The following is a 21,850-nucleotide window of genomic DNA, read 5'->3' as shown; positions in this document are numbered from 1 at the left end:
AGTTCCCATTGCAGTACCAGAAGTTTGTATATAATTTTGGTTATTGAATTTAAAATTGTTCATTGTAAGTATCATTCTGATTAACGTGATAATAAATTGTGTTGTAGGTTTAGTATTATTTGGTCGTGAATTTAAAAAATATTCTGCTGCTTTTACTCCATCTTCATGTGGGATGTTAGTGTAAAAGGGAATTAACATCCACTGTTACTAAAATAGAGTCATCAGGTAATGGTTGGTTGATAGAGGAAATTTGATCGATGAAATGCAATGAATTTTTTACATATGATGGAAGAGATTTTACATGTGGTTGCAAACTGATCATCAACAAAAGAGGATATCCTTTCAGTCGGTGACCCGTAACTGGATACAATGGGTCTCCCAGGTGGATTTTGGATACTCTTATGAATTTGGGGAGTGTATAAAAAATGGGGGTGCGAGGTTTTATTGGTGAATGTAATGCAATGTTTTTTTGAAGAAATATCTTGTTCTGGACCATTTTCCTCAAAATATTTCTTTGATTTTATCATAAAAATTTAACGGTTGGGTCTTCATCTAAAGTTTGATATGTATCATGGTCTGACAATTGCTTTTGTGCTTCTTTAATATAATCTTCTAAATTTTGAATAACAATTTTATTCCCTTTATCGGCAGGTAGAATGATTGATGTCTGTGTTATTTTTTTAATGACTTTATTGCTTTAAAATTGGTGTGGACTGAGGTTTTCCTTTGTATTTAATGACTTTTAAATTCAGGGTTGGATAAATTAAACAGAACTAGGTTGATAAACTGTTCAACAGGGTGATCCGGAGGTAGTGGAGGAGGTTCCCAACTTGATTTTGTTTTGAATTTTTCTAAACATGGAATAATATCAAAGTTTAATGTTTCTTGCTGTTTACTGAAGAAGTATTTTATTCTTACATCTCTAGCAAATTGCTAGAGCATCATTCAATAAATTAATTTGATTAAATTGAGGGGTCGGACAAAAAGTAAGACCTTTTGAAAGAACTTCCAGTTCTGCCTTTTTTGGAGCATAACTTGAAAGGTTTACAATTAATTGAGATTTTTGTACATTCGCTGCTGCTCATCGTTGAGATTAGATGACTTAATTTGTGGTTGTTCGTAGTTAAAAGATTCCGATTCAGTTTGTGACATTTCATTATTTATTTAAATCAAATTGTGTGACATATATTTCCATTTTGTTGGTATTTCATTTCCTAATTCTATGTTTTTCTTTACAGATACGTAAAAGTTTACATTTGAGTTTTTTCTGTTTTTGTTTGTCATAAAAATTTTGTAGTTTTTTTATTATGTTATTTATATCGGTTTTAAGTTCTCTCACTATTGTAAAGAGACAATAATAAATCATAGATATTCTTCAATGAATTACCGTGTTCTTTAGCTAATTTTTTATATGAAATAAGTACTAGATTTTTGATAGGTCGAAGCTAGTTTTTACTGCAAGAATTTCAACATCTTCATGCATAGATGGTGGTAGTCCAGAGAAAGGAAACTTCGGACTTAATCCACGAGGTGTCAAACCAAAAGACAAAAGTACACTAAGAAACATATATATATAATATTTTATATATTATATATATATATATATATATATATATATATATATATCTCCCATAAAAAAATGTGTGTTTTAGTAATCAAATATTTTAAACAAATATACTCTCATAGCTGTAACATTGAAACTTAGGAAGCCCGTAGGGCAGAACCCTATGGTCGGATGTATTTCAAACTCACAAAAGGCATCGAGATTGCAAGAGCTTTTGATTCATACCCTTATACCCTTATGTTCTTTGATTGTAAACTTCTAACCATGAGATTTGTCTTAACGTCTTTAAGGCTGGCACTATTTAATTTTGCCTTTCCGGATATGTAAACTTTCCTTTTCTGTATCATTATCGTCCGTATACCTGTACGCTGGCTTTCTCAAGAATGGAACAATCTATAGACTTTAAATTTCTCGCGCCACTTTAACGATACCTGATGTGGCGTACCTCAACCTTACTCGTATTTACTGATTGAATTGGGGAACATACCTGATCATTGCCGACATTTATTGTTCAATGGATTTGTCCTCATTTATTCTTATTTTACTTATAATAAAAGCTATACACAAAAACAAAAATAAAATAAAATTACTATTGGAGTGTTTATGTATACATTAAATAGTATATTCCAATAAGAAGAAGATGGCAGAATGTGTACACTTTGGGTTTTACATCACCGATCAATTAGCGTCTTTTATTAATTTTTAATTGATCAATAGAAAAGTTATGACAGGTTTATATAGCAGAATTACATGTATAAGAACACCTGATGATGATTTCATAAACCAAAATCTCCTCATTAAAGTAATTCAGTTTTGCTTTGTACGTTATCTTTCGAAAAGCATTATTAATCACTTACTGGTTTATGAGGTAACATAAACGTGTTGACATTCGGTCTTCTATAAAATTGTGGCCAATCGTTAACATCTGAACCCGCAGTTCTCAGGAATTATCCGTTTTACCAGCATTAAGATAAAATTCAACTCGATATCTGTATAATACGTACGTCTGCCACACAATCCATCACCAATTCTTTCCTGATTGTAAATCTAGTGTGTTCTCCTGCTAGGAAATTGATATTGACACGTTTCTAAGTATTATTCCCAACACTCAGAGCTGAAGCTAAACTTCAACAGTATTAAACACAGCACAATTAGTGTCACTACAACAGTTTACCTCCCCCTCCCCACCATCACCACCTTCCACACCCAACCGTCTTATTGATCCCTAATGACATAGTTGTGGTCGCAGCATTGATTAATGACCTGTGCTTACTTTTAGCCTGATACGCAAAATTCTACGGGACTTCTAGTCGTACACGCTCTATACAAAATAAAACATCCAGCACTGCATAATCTGAATAATTCTCACACTCTTGGAAGATAAATAGGTAGTATATTAAACCTTCCAAATTTACCGGAATAATATTGTCTAAGTATAGAATCAAACAACCTTGGTTTCTTTATAACAAGCTTTACATACATAAAATTAATTCACTTACAATATCACTTTCCAATACATAGGAGGGTATTTTTTTAAATAAACTTCTTAGGTCTAAATATCTCTGAGTATAAAAATGAAAATATACTAGAGACGATTTTCAGAGATATCTGGAACACCGTTATCACTTAGAGGTGAATTTAATAGTTCTTCTTGTTCTTATTACTAATGTATATTAATTAACTATTACATATTTTAAAATGTTTTAATGCTGTTTGTTTTGATAGATGTATATTGTTATTTATCGATGAACCTCATTCATAAACTTTACGTATCATGTGATTATTGAAGCAAGACTGCACACTGCATGCAAAAGATTATTTATTTGATATTAATTCTTAAAACGAAAATCAATCTAAATTAAGTTAGAATTTGATAAGTTTATAATACTGGTTAATGAAACTTTACTTATAAGTAAGTCGAAACTTAGATTTTAACGCTTTCATGAGGAACTTTGAAAGTAATTCCATTAATGTAAATTAAGAAACTTAGATTAGATCTGTTAACGACTTAAATCTTGAATTCATATGAGTTTACAGTTTGTAGCAAGGACAAAGTCCGGACTCTGAAGTTGATGGAGGCAATAAACAGTGGCGTGGTGTTTTAATGGCTTCTTATTATAGCGGCCTTTGACTTATTTACGATTACTACAAGAAAGCCTTTGCCTCCATCACTGGCCGACAATGCCAATGGTTTTAAGTGAAATTATATGTAATTAAAATGTTCACTTCATATAACAACAAAGGTTCCACTTCTAGTGTTAACAATAATAAAGTATTTAGTTGATGCACTTTCTCGGCGGCTATAAGGGTTGTTGTTTGTTTTAAGGGTTAATATTTGACTTTATCCAAGATGAATATTTAAAAGTAGATTGTCTAAATTCCTCAAGGTAATGTGTGGTCATTTACCCCATCATGGTTTTCGACGTAATATTAAGCTATTGCGTAAGTGTGCAACTTTCATAATATTACTCATCGTTATATTGATACTGGATTATTGTATTATATTGTTTTCTGCCGTAATATTGGACAAGAAGCATTTACATGAAAACCGCACGGCGCACAAGTAGTTCTGGCGTATTTACTAGATGGCAGCACTTCCTTGGTCCTCTGCCATGAGCGTTTGCACCTTGCTGTACAATGTAGACAGCTACCGCACGTCGCCCTGGAGTATGTTATGGTTTTTTTTTATAGTTTTTTATTGTACCATTGAAATATACGACGCGAAAACAGACGATTTGTTTCGTTTACGAGCTGATGATAAGAACACAGAGAAAGAAAAATGTTTGGAAAAAGATGTTTACTCGAAAGAAAAGTCTACCCTTGCTAATTAAATGGTAATTTTTTACATTTTAAAATAATTTAAGAAACTAAATTCTTTACATAACAGAGAATACATAACATTCTTTTACATAATGTTTTCTATTATTTTATTCGTATTTTTCTAGTATATTTTACATTTATATATTTAAATGATCACTGACTTCTAAATATTAAAGTAATACATATTTATACATTTTCTATATTATCGTTTGTATTAGTTTATATCATTTGATCAGTATTATTTTCACTATAATCTCGTATTTAATTGTCATTATATTCTAAAAATAAAATTATGGGGTTATAATAACTGAAATCTGAAAACAATAATAAGAAGAAATAAGACATTCTGGTATAAAGTCTTGCTATATATCTTGTAAACACAGCTTCTATTGCTTGATGTTCCATACCTCGTTGTAATTATTTTCTATCATCTGACATTGTTAAATTTAGTTTAACTCTTAAAAATTTAATTAATGGTTTTGACGTTTCTTCAGCAAAAATTTTTATTAAAATCTGTTTTTTATGTATTTTATTTTTTAAGTGAATGTAAGATAAGGCCCAACGTAATTTAATAAAGGTTATTATAATTATAACCAACAGAAAAACAAATTTTCTTGCGAGGTTAAATTACACTACATCTTTTCTAACTATAAAAGATTTAATCAATATATATTTAACCCTTTTTAGAATCCGAAGAGTTTTAAATAATTCTATTAAATGCAGTACGTTAATCAATTTTACGTTGGATTTATTAATAAATATTTAGTAGTTCTTAGCTTTATTCTAACCAGTATTTTACCATATATTTAGTCTTTTTGCAACTATTATTTGGCGGTGGTAGTGTTTATTGTGTTAAAGTCAACATAGCTACTAAGAGCAGTATAAATTAAACTGAACATTTTGCCAGCTTTTAAATTGGAGCTTAAGTATCCTAATCTGAAAACTTCCATAACCAAAGAGAGGCTAAAGAAGCTGGGATAGATCCAGACTATGCGATATTTTAGACATTTACGTCAATAATTATATCAGTAAACTGATCAAACAGTAGGACGTTTTAATCAATTGATCAATCATTGTACGTTTTAAACATACACCTATAGCCCAGCAAAAAGCAGTCAATTCAACAAGGATTGGCAGTAACCTCTCACTATCACACCTAGATAGCCACTGAACGAAGAAAGGCCCTCACTGACATCAAAATGGCCGCAATAGTTCTGCCCCTAGTGGCTACAGAGTGAGCACGCTTGACGATACATTTCGTGACGCGAAAGGAAAGTTTTTCCCCTTGCAAACCATACATCCACAGCCCGCTAAAAGAAGTAGTCATTAAAAAAAAACACAGTACCTGGTATACAATAAAAACGTTAAGAAGGTTAAAGGGACTATCACTGTTAGAACATAACACATGAAACTACTTAATGTGTGATGTGCATTAATAATCTGAGAAGAATATCCGTCATAAAGCATTTAGAAATTACCGTTAATCAAATACACGTCCAGCATAAAGAATGCGTTTAAACACGTCCGCAACCCAAACAATTGACGCTGGAAGGACATTATGTCTTTTGGAAAACTGAGGTAAGTACTTAAGGAATAACTAATATGTTAGTTATAAATTTTTGAACCTGTACTAGATAAAAGAGTTTGTGACGAGTTTTTTTGTGATGATGTGTTATAAAGTACCAAGAAATAAAGGAACCTTTGTTCTTAGGCTTATACGGCCGCTATTTCAAAGCAAACTACGCAATAGATTCATCATTGCAACCTTTACTGTCTAAAATGTACATAAAAGACCTTAATAACATCGCACTGAAAGGAAAACAGAGAAAACATAGTGAACTCTCATAAGTAGTGTATTCTCTAAATGATTATGTAGGTTTGGCCACACTGTACATACAGGTTGCTTTGATGAATTATTGCAACCTAATAAATCCATACGTCCAAATACCACGTTTATCATAAAATATGAAAACAAATATTTACCATTTCTGGCGCGATAACATTGAATAAATTATACGAATCCAATAGTACCAATACAACAAAACAAAAAATGAAATCACAATTGATGAATAGATGAATTCATAATGCAAATTAAGTATAGCATATAAATATTATGACTCCGGTTTGGTCATACTCTAAAGACTTTATGAGAGAATCATACTATTAAACAAAGCTCAGTAAATACCAAGAAATAATTATGGAACTTAGGAGTCAAAATACACAATTACCTTTAGATAAAATTAAAAACGTCCAAACTGGTCTATTTTCAAAACTTTTAAGAAACTACTTTTAAAATTAAAAGTGTGTTAAAAGTTATAGTACATAGACGATGTTCAAGACAGCTCAATAATAAAAGAACGGTTTATACCTTCAAAGGAGAAGATTCCACTATGTATACTGGAGTCTACAAAATTTCATATAATTATGGAATAATCTACAATGGAAAATAAATCTTTTAATATCTGCATTAGTTCCTAAAATCATTAAGCACATGAACATAAGACACGAGAAAACAGTCGTAGTAGCACCAAACGTGCATCAAACTATTATTCGATGAAGTAAATGTTCTTTCAAATTCCATCATGTTTCTTAAGAACAATAAGAATAGTCTTATATGAATTTGATTAAGAAAGTAACTGACTTTCATCAAAGAGTTCAGCATCAGGTTAAGATAAAACAGGAAGGCTGTGATGAAAAGTAACAGGTTATTACAAATTCATACCATCACGATAAAACCCCATCCCCTACACCCAGTGATATAAGTTGATGGCATCAGTATTTTTTCCAGCTTCAGCTTTATATATTTAGATCTAAAATGGCTGCCTACAGCGTGGCCGAAATCAGGTATTTCAAGATTTGCATTATATTAGCAAGCTTAGGCCTACCAAGCAATACAAACTGCAATCCGTATAGCTTACCCAAAACAAAGGAACCTCCAAACCAACATTTGCGGAAACTTATCATTATCACAATAACCGTTACGACATGCAGTACAGCCAGACTAAACATACCGTATGTAATAAGTTTGGCGGGTTTGTATCAAGAAACACTGAAACCAAAATATCTTAAATATGTCAATTGATAACCGTAGTAATTCGACCACAATAATTGTAAATTAATATTAAGAACAGAAATAAAAGAGATTTGCACTCTGGTCAATACATATTTACAGGTGTCACTATATATAGATATATCCCTAGTAAGTGCCGGTGACCTGACAGTTCAGTGGTTTGGGAGTTGTGATTGTCTCAAGTGGTAATAATAGACTAATGCAATGCTAATCAACTGTGGTGTAACATTGTGGTCATTGGTTGAGTTTCTAGTTATACGTGTATTTATAGGTCCTCCTTATACCCATGAGATCAGCAAGGTATTAAGACAAGAATATATAAATTATCAAAATAGACCAAACAACTTGATAACGAAACGAGTGATTTTTCTGCAATGGCACCTGCATCTTTGTAGTAGATTATTGCACCACTAAATATACTTTATTATTCGTGTACTCATGGTAGTGTATTTATCATTCATGAACACACCAATTTAATGCTCCTTTTTAAATATCAACAAATTCTGACGTGTACTATACACATAATTATTTATGAAACATTTAACTTTTTCAAAAAAATATGTTTCTTAAACAATTCCTAATTGAAATTACAATATTTGGAGTTACTTTAAGTAATTATAAGTACTTATACTGTTTAATGTTCGCTTTCATAAAACTTAGGGATGTTCCACAGGAAATGTCACTAAAATCTAAATTTTAAATTAAAAACCAGATTTTGAAGTATGTAAGATGAAAGAGTAAATTCTTTTATAAACCGTGGACTAAACTTTATTTTTTTATTTTTAATATTTTATATTTTTTTAGAATAGTTTAGGTTTTAATATAACATATTGAATATAATTCTAATAAGCAATGGATTTATTTTAAACTTTATTTTCGTGCTAAGATGTTAATACATTGTTAAGTATTTTTATATAACTAATTGTTATTGTAAGTCTTAATGTAATACTTTGTATATATTTGCAAGTAATCTACTCCTTATTTACTTTATTGGATTTAAATCTTAAGAAATAACTAAATAAATCTATTTTACTTCAAAATTCTTAAATTTTTATTTCTTTTAAATTATGATTGGCAGTTGGTAGTTTAGATTTTTAACTTTTGAAATGTAAAACTCTAGTATTCTTAACTGTGTAAACTTAAAACTTTGAACTCTTAAAGTCTCTTTCAGATTTCTTTGATAGTATGCGATAACATGTAGATTCTTATGATTAATCTAAGATGATATATTGTTATGATGCTATCGTATGGTATATTTGGCGGCCAAAATTGTAATCGTTTATACTAAAGTACAAAATATTATTGTCAAAACTAGTAAAACAAACTAAGCCTAATAAAAGGACAAATAAAAGGAGCAGGGTTTAGGAAAAGTCAGAGATATCCAACTTACAATCTTTTTCATGAAACATCAATTCTTTTCTTGCGCCGTTTGTATATAAAAAGTATATTAACAAACATATATAAACATTTTTCTTCAATTTTCTCTTTAACGTCACATTCTTATAATACCAGGCACTCTAATAGAGTAGGGATCTCTGTCATACCATTAATTAAGTCATATTCAAATACTAACTCATTTTATATATCTCAGACCTTATTTAGAAAAATATGTAAAAAATTTAGTAATTTTTCTTTATTCGAAACCTTGTCTATTGAAATATTCAAACATAAAGTTAAAAGTTTTCTACTGCATATTGGACTTGAGGAGGCCGAGACCTTGTTACTGTCCGAGGTGGGCGGTCATAACCATTTCTTGTACCAACTGTTTGCTCATGATTATGGTTTATCTACGACTAACTGCTACAGTAGACATTACTAAATTATCTCCCCCTTCATTCCTATCTTCGGCTGTAAACTTGAAAAATAACCTGTTGACAGGTACTGGAATACACTGATGGCGATGAACATTGTATTTAATAGAGACTGTAGTAGCTTTGGGTAGAGATATATCAGTGCTACATTCCTGGGAGATAAGTTTGAATATACATACTATCTATTAATAATACGACTCTAGCCTACGCACAGGCTGCTTGCCCATGTAGGCTAATTTCCAATCGCTATGTAAACTTTTAGTTATTTATTGTACATATATTAATTATCAATTTACATATATTAATACTAATTGTAATAGTATTGTAGTTATAACGGAAATAAACTTTATCTATTATATTAATCTTTCGTCACATCTCAGAGTCAAAGCCAAATTGCAAAATCTGGTTCCAAAGTCTATCTATGAGCTAAACTTCCGGGAAAAGAGCAGTCGGAGCAATCTTGGGGTATTGGCAATCTGGGCGTCCGCAACAGTACTTAAGCTGTTTGTAGTCCTCGGGTAAACATGCAAGTAAATATATAAAGTAATGAAGCTACTCAAGAACTAAATAATAATATCAATAAATTCAGAGATACTTATTCTCTATCATTGTTTCGAAGAATTGATAGGTAATACATATAATTTATTTTTTCGTTTATTTCTATTAACTTTATTTGTGTTTTATATATGTAATTTGTTACAGACTGGGATATACAACGTGCTCCAAATAATTAAAAAAAATAATTCTAATACTAACGGTTATATTTCGTGTCTAAGTAGCTGATTGATTCACAAACATACTGGCGAAGGACAAACTATTGTTAGTTTCAATTTCACAGATCAAGCTAGTGGCCAAGCTTCCAATACCTTCAGGTCTGCAAGCAAAATTGCCTTCTAATAGGGACAAAGTCATTTAGTAACTGTTACGTTCCTTGGACCAACAAGTTACAAACTTAGTTACAAGTTTGTTTCGCGCAGTTGAGGACACAATCGAGTTGTCTGATTGCAGGGGTTTGATTCGGATCACTTACGGTTTGATTTTTTGATTCGGATCAATTTCCAGGTAACTCGTTCTTTCTAACAATACAAATCAATAAATTAAACTATGTAATGTAGGTAGTATTTATATCTTAAAAAAATATTGTATAACAATTATTGTTCATAAGGCTTACGGAGTAGTAATGTATTGTGCTAATTTTTGTGCTATATGTATCTTTCGTGTATGACCGAACCGGAGTCATAATATTCATGTTATATGTAATTAGCAGTATGAATTAATCTATGCATAAATTGTGGTTTCATTTCTGGTTTTCTTATATTGGTACTGTTTTGTATGATTTCTTTGATGTCATCACGCCAGAAATGGTAAATATTTGGTTTTCATATTTTATGATAAACTTGATACCTTGGACGTATGGATTAATTAGGTTGTAGAAATTCAGGAAAGCAACCTGTATATACAGTGTGGCTAATTGAGTTTTGTATCACTGATTACTTGAGTTCAGTATCTTTCCTCTGTGCTTTCAGTGCGATTTTCTTACTTTCTTTTATGTATACGTTAGACAACCACAGGTTGCAATGATGAAGCCATTGCTTAGTTTGCTTTGAAACAACAACCGTGTAAGTCTAAGATCAAATGATCTTTTGTTTTTTGGTACTTTATAACGTTCAAAAAAGTTTGTACGTTACAAAGTACGTTGACGAGTTTGTTCATTACAAACAAATTCGTCAAAAACTATTTATGTATTAAAATTTCAATAATTTAAAACTAGCATATTAGTTACTCCTTGAGTACTTACCTCAGTTTTCCTAAAGACCTAAATGTCCTTCCAGCGTCAACTGTTTGGGTCGCAGACGTGTTTTAAACCCATTATTTGCACTGAACGAGTGTATTTGATTAACGGTGGTTTCTAAATAGCCTACACTATGACGGATGTTCTTCTCAGATCCTTAATGCACAGCACACATTACGTAGTTTTTCGTCTTTTGTTCTAACAGTTATGTAATCGACTTTCAATACTGACTACCCACTCTATTATTTTGTTTATTGTGTGAATAATCTACACGTGTTCATATTTCGTGAGTTTAAATCTCATTTTATTATACTCAGCGTGTTCAAAAATTTATTATTCTACTATTTTCTCTTTGCTATTGCAGTTACCCATAGGAAAAATTTAAAAATATCCGATAGCTCTCAGCCAAATCCCATGAATTGACATGCAACGCACTCGGTGTTCATTTTATAGAAATAAAACTTTGTGTAAAAGTATATAGGTCAGTTCGTTTTCGTGTGGACAGACGGAAGCTAATTTTTTCCTCCCTGCAAATGATAGCTTATATTAACGCTCATCTAATAATGTTGAATCATTTTTAATATGACCTTACTAAGTACATAATCGTTAATCGCTCATCACACTGAGTCCTACTAGCCAAGGGCAAGCTTCTTATTTTCCTTTGTAATTATTGTGTTGCATTATTAACGATGCAATGTGTCGCATAATAGAATATTTAAATAGGATTAACTGTAACAACGCGACATTTTACATAAGCTTTTTCCGCGTATTTTTAATTACGTTTGTATAAATAAATATAGTTACTTTGCATAACATTTAACCTATATAGTTCCTTAATATACAAAGTACGAGTACGTTACATGGTGTGCCGTGACAGACTTCACTGACGTTGGATACAGAATTTCAAATAAATAGACTGATGGCAGTCATATAAAAAATAATTGTACACAAAAATTAAGCATCATAAAAATTATTCTTGTTGAATTTAAAATAAAAGTCTACATATAAAGGCTTTTTTCAAAATATATTTTTACATAATGTACATTAAAATTTTTTTTCATTAAATTGGTTACCATATAAGTATTTAAATCATAAAATTCTATACACCAACTCAATAAATAAGGATTTATATTTTGGGGTAGTTGTGCTACATTTGTTAATATGCTACATGTTTAAATCTCTTATAGGTGTATTGAGTCTGGTTACAAATTTATTTATTCTGCTATTTCCCTGATGCCATTACGGTTACCCATCATCGAAATCTGTGTTCCTTTTATAGAAATGAAGATGTGAGCACAGTTTCAAGGCTATAGGTCAGGTCATGTTCAAAATATTGTGCGTATAGACAGAAATAGAGACAAATGAAATTTTTTTACCCCACGATGGATAAGGCTGTGCTAAAGCTCAGCCAATCAAAATTTTTAACAAAAATTATTATAATATTACTGTCTAGACAATTAAAAAACTATTATTTATTTTTTTAATGCCCTTATCATACTTATACTCTAAAAATTTATCTTTCTTTACCCTAAATGTTAGTAGTGTTGCTGTCCCAATGTCGGGACGTACCGTGGAGAGTGCTGATATACATTATATCGTAATTTGTAATATACATATGCGTTATTTATTATTGGCTGAGCGTTATCAAAGACTGTACTTTTGGGGTTTCAAAAAATTTCCGGATGTCTATCTGTCTGCACGTCTCAAAAAAGAAACAGACCTATAGACGTTGGTAACGCTTGTCACTCCTTGGGATTTGGCGGAAGTATCTTAAAACTAATTATGACGATAACAAGAAGGGTACAGTCATTTGATATTTTAACATGTTTCATAATACATTTAGCCTAACTATTTGCAAGATTACTCGGAGAAGATTCCTTTTGTGGACTTTAAATTCCATAAAACTTAATTTGTGCATAAACAAGAATGAGTTCTATGAGGTTGCATTTCTATCCATAGGATTCGGCTGAGTGTCATTGAATCCTATCACTCATTAGGCTATATAAGATTTTTTGTCCTGCTTAGGGGATGAAAACATTTATTTCTGTACGACATATTGTCCGGAGGCAGATTAATTGAAAACAACAAATTGAAATTTTGCACTCCTACCTCGTTTTATTAAACAATCCACAACGCATTTAATGAAAATTTTAAGTTATCAACATTAAAAATTTTTACCTAATGCCTTTCTTATTTTGTTTATAATGGAAATATTCGTATACAAATTTAATTCGAGACGTTGAAATGTGGATAATAACTTAAGAATCGTTATTTTAAGTTTACTTAAATGGGTGTAAATATTGCTTTAAATTTATGTAAATTATAAAATACTTGGTGAAAGGGAGTATATTTTGCTGTTGCAGGAATATTAATATATTATATGACAGTGATTAATGACCGCAAAGATTAACCCGTCAAAAAGCTCTTACCAGTTGCACAGTGTGTTGTATGGCGAAATTTATTTACGCGGGACTATTATTTTTATTTCACTGTGTGCTAGGAAAATTTTAAAGCCAAAGAGTAAAAAACGTGCTGTTTCCTACTAAAATTAATGGCCTTGTATTACTTATTTTACACAGATCGTTGAGTATAAAAGACACAGTTCAATCATAATGCTGCAGATTCTTTGAAAATACAAGAAATTTTAGTTTTAATAAAAGTCACTTTTACTAGCTTCTTACTAATTTGTTCTTATTAATTTCCAATACGCCTCCCAAGTGAAACAAAATAATTATCAAGAAATTATTTTTTTTTCAAATTGACGTTTAAATTAAGTTCTGGGAAAATACGCCATCAATTTTCTTATGTTCTTTCACCATTTATACAGTAAAATAAATGTATGGAAACCCTATGTTAAGGAGTTGATTGTTTTCTAACAATTTCTGTTCTGTTTTTACGTGAAATTAAAATTAAAGTATTATTTTTAAATAAATTTTTACAGGAACGTGATTTATTGTTTTTGATAGACTACGAAGTACAAAAAATTAACAGTTGTTGCTAAAGATTGTTAAAACAAAAAGTTATTTCCTTACTTTAAATACAAATTTATTTCTTTTAAAATATATGCTACTAAATATTAAAAGCTATTAATTTTTTTTTAAATAAACCTACTTCCTAAATGTTTTTATAATTAGTGTGTAGTATAATCACATACCAGGATTTCTTCGCTCGTCACATTATATATTTCCATTATCAATTTTTATGAATTTTAATAATTAATTTTAGAAGGATCCATTTTTTCATTCGATAACTAATAGGATGTACGTAGTGAAATTCTAACTAAAATCGTCAGCGCGGTGTCTAGAATATTTTTTATATACAGATGTTTCTTATTAATAAGAATAAAAAGTATAATAAAACAAATTTGTCCAAATAAGTGGTATACATACCTTATTTTTTCACAGGAGTAGGGAATGCTAGGACAGGAATTTTAACAAAAACACTTTCTTGCCTCATTAAATGAGGCTAGAAAGTGTTAGAAAGAAAGTGTAAATTTTATGAACATTTCTGAAATTTTAAGGCTGTGACAATCTTGAATATTAGAGAAAGAGACAGACTAAATTAAATCTTAACCATAACACTAAAATAAAATATACTTTCTTTCATTTAAGAGTATTTATTTATAATTATTTGTAATACAAGATATGCAGTTACAGTATATTCGGGTTGTTTACCAGTATATTCGAGTGTTTTATATTTCTTAACTTAATCTTCATTCATTCTTAGCTGATTAACAAAATACATATAAACCTGTTGTCTTCATCACATACAGTACTCAAAAATAATAAACTTTAAAAATACATGTGTTTTATACATTTTGCCATTTAAATTTCTTTCAAAGAACAGAAATACTTGTTTAAATCTTTACTTCAATAAACTTTAAAAGTACTTTCATATTAGTTTGAGTATTCCCCGATATTAATTTTAATACAAATTTAAGTTTGGAAGTTCAATTTGCATTCTTAATTTTAACTTTGTTTGGACGAATTTTACATAGTTGCATTAAAAAAATCACCAAACAAATAGAAATGGAACATTCTATTAAACCCTGGCTGAACTAAACACCTAATCTCCCAACTATGTAAGCGGACACTTGAATAAAAGGATCAGTCAATGACGTTGCAAGGGGTTTAGGACTCGTATGATCGCAACATTTGATCTCTTTCCTCCAATTCAGTTTGCAAACACGCAAACACACAATACTGTTCACCCATCAATAATCCTGGTATCAGCTCTCCGCTCTCACACAGAGAGCAACCCTTCGCCACATATGAACAACAAAAGCTCTAATCCGCCATCGTAAAAGCAAAAGCTATTGTGGTTAACGTATCGTCTGATTGCTTTATTGTCAGTAACTTCGTTTTGTTTATCATGACAAATTTACTCTGTAACACTATTCAATTTTTGTAGAAAGGTGTGAAATTCACTACTTCCTGTTCACTGAAAAATAATAAGTAAATAATGGATAATTTCAACTGCATTACCGATCATTAATTGTGAGGACTAAATTATTCCCGTAGTAATATTTAATATAATATTTCTTATATTATATATAATATATTAATATAAAATATTTAACGTATAACTAAATACAGTGTTATAAAGGGAGGTTTAACAGCAGTTAAGGATGCTGAGGTGGTGTCAGGGTGATTAATTGTGTGTTTCCTAACGTCAGGAAGGCAGCCGTAATCTGACCTTATTCAATGTGACTATGATTAGTTACGTCATTATATAAATAGTCCAGCATCCCATCTGAACCAGTAATGTGTAAAAATATTACAACTGTAAAGAAAAATTATCGTAAGATCAAGATTTGCTAGAATGAACCAGTAATAAAAATCCCCATTCCCGTTTCCACCTTTTAGACCGTCATCTTGTTTTCTACCGTAACGATCACTTGCCACTTCTCTGTGCTTGGTCAGTGGGTGGAAATCTATCTATATTATTTAGTTCTCTTTTAGTAATTAAGTTTTCATTAAGTGCAAGTGAAGTGTGTCTGTTTTTAAGTGCATGTTTTAGACTTTGCATAGTTGACGCAAAATATGGTTGCGATTCATTACTTATGCGTGGCACAATGCTCAGTCTGATTTGGTATGATTTTTTTATGCTAACTTTGATTGTAGTAGGTATGTGATAGGTTAGTTATTCACCTGAGAGAAATATCAGATTGCAGATGTCGAAACGTAGTGTTACTGATTGTTTTGTATCAAATGGCAAATGTTCGGAAAACATTTTGTTTCCTTCAAGATTTGCAGAATGTAAATTTTAGAAAACAATATTTGAAAAGCAATATGAAAACATGAATTTCTTGACAAGCATAGCATAGACAATTTAATAACGAAATGTACCCCCTAAAAATAAACCATCTAAAAATTTTTGCTACATTAAACCTGAATTTATTTAATTAAGACCAGTAACTTGGAGAAGATGAGGTAAGTATTCCTGGGATATTTTGAATAAGGAACAGTGATTATAAATGTCTACTATTCTCACAATAGAGAGGTGTGGAGAAGTTTAAACGACGAACGGATTGGATTAATTTGAAAGTCCTCGATATATAGAAAAGGATAATTGCCAAACAAAATCAATACTGAATTAAGAAGAAAATGTATTCTAGTGCGACTGGTTATTTAATCTGAACAAATGTTTTAAAATTCTATCATCATGTAATTAAACATTTTTTAGAATAAATCCTTGACTCTGGAGACAATATTTAAAAATTATTAACGAGAAGTATTTTATAATTTCTTTAGATATATATTTAGGATAAATAATAGTATTATATACAACTCTATATATACACACCACGTGAATCTCAATGTGGGGAAACATAAAAGCAAGGGTTTATAAAATATTATTCTGTATAGAATAAAAATAAAGAACGTCAAAACAGCTACATTTTACATCTTTCATTGAATAAATATATTGCAATTAATCAAAGTTATAGCATACAATTTAAAAGCATTTACTTGTTTTTAAAACTAAGTTACTAGAGTTCGTATTTCTTGAGAGTTAAAGGTGTTTTAAATGCTAAAGAAGCAAAATAAACAGCTCGTAAGTCCTATCCTCTTACCTTCTTACTCTCAGATTCACAAATGCCTTAATTCATCTTGTCAAAGGCGCTTTACTCTTAAATATGAATTGTAAACATAGCAAGCCCTCTTTTTCAATCTTTGAAATTACGGAAGGAAATATCTTCGCTGTTAGTCTCCTTTTTCATATATTGGTGTGCTTTAATTAGTTTATAAAACTACAGCATGCATTATTTAATACTTAATCTTTATAAAACTAACAGAAGTTAGATGGCATTGTGTAATTATATATATATATATATATATATATATATATATATATATATATATATATATACATATGTCATTATATGTTGTTATTTTTTTACTATACCTTTTTGAAAACGGCAAAGCCGAAATATTAAAGGAAATTTTATACCAAGAAGTCATAAAATCATAAAAATACATAAATATATATATATATTTATTTATTTATGTATTTTTATTATTCGAAATACTCAATATAATTCATTTAATATAGTTATTAGTGGGCAATAACAAAATTATATTGGAAACATAAATGAATTAATTTTATGAAATCCGTTTTAATATTTCACATCGATATTAACAGATTAGTTTGGCACCGGAAATGTAAAATATTAAATCTCAGGTGAAAGTTAAGTAAAGAATATCTTATTTCACCAAGCGCAGTTACGATAGTTTTCTTAAGCACGGCGCTCACTGCGACTGGCCCGGACCGGCCTATCCGGAATCGATCGGCTTTTGGAGAGACTGTGCCAGTGTCGCGTGGGCCGAATACGTCCGGGCCGGACTGGGCTGGTCGCAGTGGGCCAATATCCATTTCATAGCATGAATTTCGGCAGTATATAAAACACATGTGCCATCGCAATGGGGCGCGGCAGGTTAAGAAGTCCTCTCTGCCACTTAACCTCAAAGGTCCAACGCAGGTAACTTCCCAACCACCACCAATCTCAGAGCAGGCGGGCTGCTCGCAAGGACAAGATCGCTCAGAGGTCACTCATCCAAACGGCAGCAACGCTCGACATACTCGTCAGCGTACGTCTGTAGGTACTGATAATGCGGTTAGAATATCCTCGTAAATATCACTTATAAAAAAACTTGAAAAATAAACTAATCGTACGTATATTTTACCATATTCCGCACATCCCTCTATTCGTGTAGAGTTTAGTATGTTGAATTTAAGCTGATAGCAAAAGAAAGTTTTGCTATATTGCTGGATGTAAACGAAAGGAGAGTTTTTTCTCTCAAATTTATTTATTTCCAACGGACATACCCTCCATTTTTACATTCAAGATCCATATACGTAACTATTATAACAACTTAACCTAAACAAGAAACTCTACAACAAAACATGTGAAAGGCTGAACAAATATATTAACATAATACACTATTGCAAGGCATGATATATAAAAAGAATAAATATGTATATAAATGTTTTAAAACTGTAACAATACCATCATGAAAGACCGTAACAATAAATAAACTATAACAGAAATAACATAATAAACTATAACATAATATAACAAGAATATTCATATCAATGTTTCAAAAACAGCAACAGTAAAAATAACAATAGTGATGAGATAAACTATGGCGTACAATAAACAGAGAATATGAATAAATATATGTAGGCAGCAAGTTAGCAGCGATGGTGTAATATGATAGAAATTAAGTGGAGGCATTTAAGTTGGTAGCACTGCACCTTTCACTTTCCACTTCAATGTTCTCACACCATCGTGGAACAGGTCGACAGTTAAAAAGCAGGTTGTTGCCGGCCCTCTACAGGCGTGCCACTGTGATGTTTGCTGCGTAGTTTGTCCCATAGTGTTCAAATGAAATGTTTTCACGCTTAAACGGGTTTAGCTGAGAATATTCCCGTTCTGAATCTTTAACTCTGTTACTTTTCACTGCCTTTCTCAAATATATTTTATAAATAAGTATTTTACAGGTACAGTTACTGCTTCTATACGCCATTCCTACCAAAAAACTTAAAGAAGTATGTAACTTGATTACTAGACACGGTGAATGGTAACGTGTATTCGCATTCAAAATTTGTATTTTATTATAAATTGCATAAAAAATGCGCAAATTCAATGCAATTCATAGCTATTCACTACTTTATAGTTATACATAAGAATCCCGTTTTATAAAAGTGAATCAACTTTAAAGTCCTAGTGGTCAGTAATTACTCAAAACCTTTGAGTTAAAGGTCGATTACAGTCACAATATATCTTTACATTTTACAAAATAATTTAAATTAAATATTTCATCAACAGAATACTCGTGCGTTTACAGTAGCCTAACTTTGATACTGAATTGGCAACTCAAAATTTAGACTATCTTAATCTTAACTTATTAATCCGCAACTAAAGAAAGGGAAGGATGAACTATACAATGATAAAGAATAGTTTAAATCTGTAAGATAAATCCTCAAAATCGCTCTTCTTTTGAAATATATTAGCGAAAGACAAAATTAAAAGAGCTCATTTATAAAAAATAATTTGATGTAGTACTACGTTTCTGTGTATGTCAATGTGTTTTAATTAAATGCCACATTATTCACTATTGCAATAATTGTGCCTGATAATTGTTTATGATCAAATTGTTAGACATGCCTAAGTAGACTATCTTATGAGATATCAGTATTCATATAATATTGCATTATATTAAGATGGAACACTGTCCGGTCTTATATTAGCGCATTTTTGTATTTGTATTAACAGTTCTTAGGATTTCCATTTCTTTATCAGAGACTTTTCATCGAAAAAAATGTTCTCAGTAATTAATTTTTAGATTTTTACAAACTATATAATGTACAGTAATAGCTTTTCATATTTATTCTAATTACTTGAACAGTTTTAAAATATATCTCATGAAATAAAGCACCTGAGAGTTCTATAAATATCCAGTGGCTAGAAATAAATGGATACTCTTCAGTTAATGAGTTCTAACTAGTTATAATGAGCATGACAGCTGCTGCCATCCTTGTCGAGTCCAGGAAGCAGACTGTATCACCTGGGCAACTATGGTAGACCTCTCTCGCTTTAAGGCACTAGGAAAAATTGTATCTAACATTCAGATTAAGATCAGTTTTCTCATCAAAATAAACCTGATTTGTTTCTTAAAGCTGTAACATCAATGCGAGTAAAAGCCATATTTTTAGATTATTTTATTAACTATATATATATATATATAATATATATATATATATATATATATATGTATTAATATTTACATTCATTAAATTTGTATAAGTGGCAATAGCCTAATTTAATTTCAATAAATATTGAATCACAAAAAGTACTTGCTCCGCCGGGACTCGAACCCTTGTCTCTCACTTGCCGGGTGAATGTGCTTCCATTACACCACAGAGCCCTCACTTGTTACGATTCAGTTATTTTTTTATTTGGCCGTTTCTTTCACATATGTGTTTAAATAACCAAACTGACATATGATCGGAAGACCAAATACCTGTCAAATGACTTCTGTTTACTAATGTATTAATATTGTAATTTTCAAATGTCTTTATTGAGATATTTAGCAGTTTGCTCATTTAGCCAATCATACAATCTGCCGTTGTGCATAAAAAAGTTTCTCCGAATATTTTAAAGTAAAATATAGTGGTGGTGAATGACTGACTCGTGGTCATTTTTATAACGTACTTTGTTGTCCAAAACTCCATCCACAATCCATCCATCAACAAATCCACAACATGATTTGGGTGAAAACTTTTTAATGTGAAGCCTATTAATCGCAACATACAAAACTAGGAGAGTTCTCAGAACTTGTGAAAATTCAAATGGTTTAGGTGGAGTCATTTTAATATTAAAGGTGGAATTTATAAAAGTTTTATTACTAAAAACTACAAATGTGTTGTAATCAGTTGAGCGTTAGCGAAGTGATAAGTAAGGGATCTAGGCTCAGGGATAACTATGACATTATAGCACTTCTCTTTGTCTCCTCTTTTTCTGGCAGGATGACCGAATTCAGCTATAAAAATGAAATTTTGAATGAAACTTCATCTCTACAGAGGTAATATAGAGTTTGATATGGGGCTTATCCACCATCCTGGGGTTTCATTGAGCGTCAGCGAAGTTTAACTCTGCTCAAAATATATTGTGAAAGCATTAAACTGTGGACTTAAGTTGTGCACTGAATTTCCTCTTTACGTAGACAGGATAGAGTTCTATAATGAAGCCATTTAATTTGACTGAGTATCTGCGATATTTCGCTGATCGTACTCAGGATTAGAAGACAAATTAACCTATATTCTCGTGTTCAATAATCAAGTTATATACTTCTTTATGTTTTTTATAAAGGGATGGGTATTGAAACAGTAGCTATGTCCGTTATATCTCACAACATTCAATACTTATTGAGTCATATATACGAGTACCTATGAAGTCAGTGAATCAGTTTTAAGTAACAGAGTTATAGACTCAGAACCATAATAACCTCAGCTAAACCCGTGTAAGCACAAAAAACATTTCATCTGAGTGAAAAACTCTAGTTTCCTTTCATCTATCAATGTAGCAAAACTTTCTTTCGCTATCAGCTTAAATACAACATACTAAACTCTACATTAATAGAGAGTGCGGAATACGATTAAATATATGTACGATTGATTTCTTTTTCAAGTATTTTATAATTAATATTTATATTCTAACCATATTATAAGTATCGTCAGAGGGTACGCTGACGAGTACATCGAGCGTAGCTGCCGCTTGCATGACTGAACGC

This window comes from Homalodisca vitripennis, chromosome 2, assembly GCF_021130785.1.
Source record: "Homalodisca vitripennis isolate AUS2020 chromosome 2, UT_GWSS_2.1, whole genome shotgun sequence".
Lineage (NCBI taxonomy): Eukaryota > Metazoa > Arthropoda > Insecta > Hemiptera > Cicadellidae > Homalodisca > Homalodisca vitripennis.
Note: the sequence above shows the minus strand (reverse complement) of the source record.